This window comes from Coffea eugenioides, chromosome 11, assembly GCF_003713205.1.
Source record: "Coffea eugenioides isolate CCC68of chromosome 11, Ceug_1.0, whole genome shotgun sequence".
Lineage (NCBI taxonomy): Eukaryota > Viridiplantae > Streptophyta > Magnoliopsida > Gentianales > Rubiaceae > Coffea > Coffea eugenioides.
In genome coordinates this window covers 43,957,795-43,964,298 of record NC_040045.1, presented here as the reverse complement: position 1 = coordinate 43,964,298, position 6,504 = coordinate 43,957,795, and the positions used below count along the sequence as shown (strand labels likewise).

General features: G+C 36.4%; 1 pseudogene; it reads left to right on the top strand.

Annotated features, from left to right (window-relative positions):
- The first annotated feature begins 2,693 nt into the window (after positions 1-2,693).
- On the top strand, positions 2,694-6,504 carry LOC113752662 (annotated as a pseudogene).

Below are 6,504 nucleotides of genomic sequence, written 5' to 3'. Positions count from 1 at the left end.
TGAATTAGTAGTTATTGGATCTTATGGAAATAAAAAAGAACTAAAACATGATATTTATGAAGGAGAAATAACAATATAATAAAAAATGTGACAGAGAATGGCACAGAGTGTAGGACAGAAGATCCGTTGCGGTTTTATAGTCTCTTTACATCACTCGTATCTTTATACAGATGAATGGACCTAATTAATCAGCATTGAAGTGACTGTTACCACAATAACTGTAGCATGTTTGAAAGTTCAGCCTTTTTGCCTACTTCCATTACTCTTTCTGTCGGTTTTGTAGGCTCCATCGTTAATACTTTAATCTGAAATGTGTTTAAGGTATGGATTTGGTGCTTAACTTTTTGTCATTGAAATTATGTTTTTTAATTGGTAAAAAGTTGATAATAGCTTTTTGTATAGAGTAATAGGTATTGTGAATTGTTGTAAATCCGTTTTGGCGTATTTAAGATGATTTTTTTATTCTTACTGTATATAGTCATTATTTCACAACTTTCTGGTACAGATTAATTTAGTGTAGATTTGCTGATTATATTAGTTATTCAATGAAGCTGGCTATTGCTTATTAATTAATTTGTCTTATGCACAACAAATTCAGGGTTATAATCCTTTGCTTGTGTATCAGTAGGCTTTCTTGATATATAGATATAATAAGCTCAAATCTATTAATGAGGCTAAAATTGCAACTCAATCTGATCATCTTTTAACTCATCTCAAAGTTCACTTGAACTTGTCTGACTCCTTCCACCAGAAATGATAGAAAGCTTCGAACAATATTGCATTTTCCATTTTTGCCATTCATTCTAGCGTCCGCTAATATTAATCTAAACTTCCGAAATACTAACTTGAACGAAAAAATAGAGAGAGGCTTGAAAATTCTTGACTTGCACAAAACAGAGACCAGGATTAATTTAGAAATGCTTTTACCAAGAAATCGATCCATGCTTGCAAATAGAGCGCTTGTTTGAGAACGTGGTCTGGCCAAGATTCCTGGACCAAAATTGCAAAACAAAACAAAGTTTTGTTACTCCGCAAAATCTGAGCGCAAGGATCTTGATTAGGTTGTGAGTAGCTGTCACGTTAGTTAAGAAATTGATCAAACAAAGCCATTTCAATGAATTTAAACCTCCATATGACGGTGAACAACTTAACCTGTTTCTATGTTTCTTGCATGGTGTAGTCGGCTGAATCATAAGCCAGGACTCTTGGGAGTTTTAGGGAAATTGAACAACTTATTAGCGGTTGTTTTGTTTTACTTCATTTAGGTCCGTCGTAATGACAGCATTAATTTGGAGAGCAAGGACAATTCTATCGATCAAGAATTTGTTTGTCCAAAACAATTTTTTGATTGGTTTTTCCAAAGGAGTGTCTCACTTCTCACTCGGTTCTCATCCCTGACAAGAAACAAATTGTATGACTCAGAAAGCATGTTTGAAGCTTAAAAAAATGGCATTGCATATATTGAGTAAATCTTATATGCACTGACAGTGCATATACTATCACCGTTAGATTTATGACGTGTGTGTAAAAATTGAATTTCAAATTCAAATTTTGCATAGTTGTCATTCATCAAACGCTGTCATCGTAGGAATTATTAATTCTACAAATATCTATTATGTACACATCACCTAGCTAACCTATGATTCTAGAAAGTTAGGCCGAGTATTGGATTTTGTACCGCCTTCCTAGTCCTACTCGTTAAATGGAAAGGACGACCACGTACCATCGTATTAGCCACCACAAATGTATTCAAGAATGATGCTGATATATACCCTGAGTTTTTATTGGTGTTGCAAGGACCATTTTTAAGTATAATAATAATAAGTATGTGAGCAAATTACTCTGATAATTCGTCGCTCAATTATTAAGAGTATGTTTTTATCCACTGCACTATCAAAAGTGTAAAATTTGGACAATTTCATCTGATTTCATCATTAACTGTTTTTTAATCTCTCCAAAGTGAAGAGTTGGGATTTAGAAGAATGCACGTCAAAAGCTTACGATGATTGGTACCAGACCATCTGACCAATATAATCCGGTCCGATTCGACCAACTTAACAAGAGTAAAAAAGAATTTGGGCATTGACCCCTCTAAAAGAAAGTAGAAAACTATTTTAAAAAGTTGGTTTAAGATTTATTTGTTCAGTTTCTACTGATTTTATCGTTGGGGTAATCTTTAAGCATCAACCTAAAACAGATTGAACTGTCTAGTTTTGCCTTCGTATATATGCGCAAATCTTGTCTTACTTTCGCCTGCTTATGGATTAATTAGTTCGAGAAGGTGAATTAGTCGTAAGGTTGAAGCCGGCTAGCTCGAAAAATAACAGGAAAAGGAAAAGAACAAATTACATTATTCTGCAATATTTTGTTAGAAGAAAAGACATGGTATTGATTTCGAAGCTTTCATACGCTAGTTTTGGAAAACAAGGCAAATGCAACATGCCATATAGCTTCATCACTGCTGCGCTGTGCTTTTGTGACCCCCATAAGACCAAGTTTCCATCCTAACGAGTCCAAATTCAAGCATGCGCGATGCGTCACTATATCACAAACTTTGTTTCTCTCCCAGCTTGAATCAACACACCATGCAGATTTTACGTCAAACACAAAGAAAACCTTCTATATAAATAGACGTGTGGAGAGTAATGCTTATCAAAGAGTTGAAAAGCTCTAAGAAACTTTACTTATCAAACATGGAGTCACAGAATAAGAAGAAGAGCTTAGCTCTTCTTGGCTGGTTTGCTGTGGTAAAGGCTTTTTCTCGCCCATTTCTTCTTCTTCAAAGTCATCGTCACCCACAGCGGAAAACAAACAGGATGAGGAAAAACATGATTTGTCTGCACCAACATCATCAGAAACCACCCAGAGGAAACATGGTGGATGGAAGGCCATCCCATTTATCTTAGGTATCTATTTCTCCATTATTATCTTTCCATTTCAAGCACAGGCGGAGCCAGAATTTTCACTCGGAGGGAGGAAGCGAACCGAGTGGATTGCTATACAAAACCATGAAACAAAGAAAATGTAGCATATAAAAATTTCAAATTTAAAATACTATAACTAGCATTCTAATGCTTCAATAAAATATGAAATATCAAAAAATAAAATACTAAATCAAACTCTCTATCATTTTATTTTTTCAACAATCCAAGTATTATGCGACGAAAAATGTTATTGTATTATTGCTCACCGTGTAGATAATTATAAATGATCTTATATTATGCAAAAGAACTTTGGTAATTTAGTTGATATTTTACATAAATTAGATATTGGTTGTGGGATAAAAAATCAATTTATTAGACTGTTAATTTCTTTTAAGAACACAAAATATATGAGATTTTATTAAGCTGTGTTACACAAAAGACATATAAAAAAGAGTAGGTTTGAAAATAATTTTGAGTGGGCGGCTGTCTGTCCCCGCCCCGGGCTCCGTCCTTTAGTAAAACAACACTCTATCGCCTACAGTTCTAATTCGTCGAAGTATACGTGCATACAGATAGAAAAACAATGCATCTAGTTATTTCTTTAAATTGTTTTCATCTACCTATTGAAGATTTATCTCATCAGTTACATTCTGATAGTGTAACGCTTTTTAAACATAGTTTGGAGTCAAATCACCTGCATAATAAGATGATTTGTACAACTAATGATATCATGTTCTACCAATTTAAGCCAGCTTGTGCGAACACAGTTTGCACACTTGCGTGCTGTAAGTATAAAGATGCGAACATCATCTTGTATATATCTTTCGTGTTCATGTGTCTTTTTTTTTTTTCCCTGGTCATGTGAAAACAATATTTTGAGCCTTTGATGATAACTAGTGAAGTGGTTTATACATGCAGGAAATGAGACGTTTGAGAGGTTGGCAAACGTGGGATTGTTGGCAAATTTTAACGTGTTCTTGTTAACACAATTTCACACGGACCAAGTTTCAGCTTCAAATGTAACCAGCATATGGTCGGGAGCGACAAGTTTTTTACCCTTGGTTGGTGCATATATTTGTGATGCCTATATCGGCAGATTTGTGACCATTGCTTTCGCCTCCTTCTCTTTGCTGCTGGTACGTATGCTCCTGTGGATCAGTGGATGTGCTACTTACAATATTTCCCTCTGTGAAACTACTTGGAGTTTCTTTTAAATAATAGTAACTAAAAGAAAATCGTCACGATCAGGAATTCCGTGTGGTGTAACAATAATTGCTTGTTGTAACACGGAGAAATTTAGCATGAAATGATCTAGGTTATGTGGATTGTAGGGAATGGTAATAATGACACTGATCCCGTGGATTCCTCAACTGCACCCGCCGCCATGCCCAACTGAAGATTCTTGCAAAAGACCTACGGTATCCCAGATGGGATTCTTGACCATAGCACTCGGATTTTTGTCCATAGGCTCAGCTGGAATACGGCCCTGCAGCATCCCATTTGGTGTGGACCAGTTTGATTCAAGGACTGAGGAAGGAAGAAAGGGAATCAACAGTTTTTTCAATTGGTATTACTCCACTTTTACCATGGTTGTAATCATTTCTCTAACCTTGGTGGTTTACGTCCAAAGCAACGTCAGTTGGGTTTTGGGCTTTGCGATTCCCACGATCCTCATGGTAGTCGCGATTATTCTCTTCTTTTTATTGGCAACAAATTATACGTCCACAAGAAGCCGGAGGGAAGTGCATTTTCCGGCATTGCTCAGGCATTGGTCGCCGCCTACAGAAAGCGTAAGCTTAAGCTTCCTGAGAAAATTCGTGGACCATCTGATAGAATCTATTCCGACCCACCATTGAAGCTAACTATTGTGACGAAATTACCACTAACAAATCAATTCAGGTATGCACGTTATTCCTTTCTTCAAAGTAATATAATTCTTTTCCTTTTTATGATTAATACTATAACGGTTCGATTATTTGGTTCCCTGGTGGTACATAATAATAATAGGTGGGTTTGTGTTATTTTTTGTCGACGTAAATTTCTTTAGAGAAAATGTTACAATTTAGGGAGCAGATTATAATTTTAAAACACTAATAGTTTATTCGCTCTCCTTTTTACCTTAGAGTACCAAGTACAAAAAACCCCACTGTAATATTTCCATTTGGATTAGTAGTTGTTAAGGAGGGCTTTGCTGAAAGATTAACTAACACCTGTCTATTTAGGAACTTAATTAACATTACGAAGAGATGGAATACCCTTGTAAAAGAGTATCAAGTGTTGGCATATAATAGGTTATTCACTTATTTGCATGTGGTTTGGTGCCTTCAAAGGTTGCAGTAAACTAGCTGGCGACAAATCATTTTCCATCACCTTCACAATTTTTTATTTTTCTCTTTTTGGTTGCACTGCTTTTTATCGTTGAAAAAGTCTATGTCGACTGTTTCTAGCTCTTCCAAAATATGGACCCATTCACATTTTCTAGTTTACCAGTACTTTACCGACAACAGACAGAGATGCAATGCAATCGGGAACAAACATACATGCAATGCAATTGGAACTCTTTCTTTTCTACAATAAAAATGTTTCAGCAGACGATTATTTAATGCACTAATGAAAGATACTTCAAAATTTCTTTTTTCATATTTTGTTCTTTGTCACCTGTATAAAGATTAGTGCCATTTGATCACGTTAATCCCAGGTTCTTAAATAAAGCAGCAATGATAACGGAAGGTGATGTGAAGGCTGATGGATCAAGAGTTAACAAGTGGAACTTAACCAGCATACAACAAATTGAAGAAATGAAATGTATCTTGAGAATTGTCCCGGTATGGGCGGCTGGAATCATCTGCCTCCTGTCCTTGGGACAACAAGGGACCTTCACATTATCACAAGCATTAAAAATGGACCGTCATCTTGGCCCCAATAAGTTCCAAATCCCAGCTGGATCCCTCTCGTTAATTACCATGATCACACTTGGAATATGGCTTCCTGTATATGATAGAGGGATCGTACCATGGCTAAGAATAATCACAAAAATAGAAGGGGGAATTACTCTCCTCCAGAGAATTGGAATTGGGTTAGTTTTTTCTGTTCTGTCGATGGTTGCTGCTGGATTCATCGAACGTATGAGAAGGGCTGAGGCTATAAAGCATGGAAGCCCTAATGGTATCTCACCGATTTCAGTAATGTGGCTTGCCCCGCAGTTAATTCTCACGGGTTTTGCGCCGAGGCATTCAACATTATTGGACAGATCGAATTGTACAACAAAGAATTTCCTGAGAACATGACAAGCGTGGCGAATTCTATATTGTCGATTACTTCTGCGCGGGCTAATTACTTAAGCATAGTTCTTGTTAACGTTATTCATAACACCACGGGGAGACATGGGCGTCCTGATTGGTTGGCTGAGGATATTAACGACGGAAAACTTGAATATTTCTACTTTGTTATAGCCGGTTTGGGAGTCTTAAACGTGATGTATTTTCTACACGTTGCTCCTAAATACAGATACAAAAGTAGAGTACGGATTGATGAAGATGACGATGATGAGAAGGCTGCGCAGGTTTTAGCATTGTGCTAA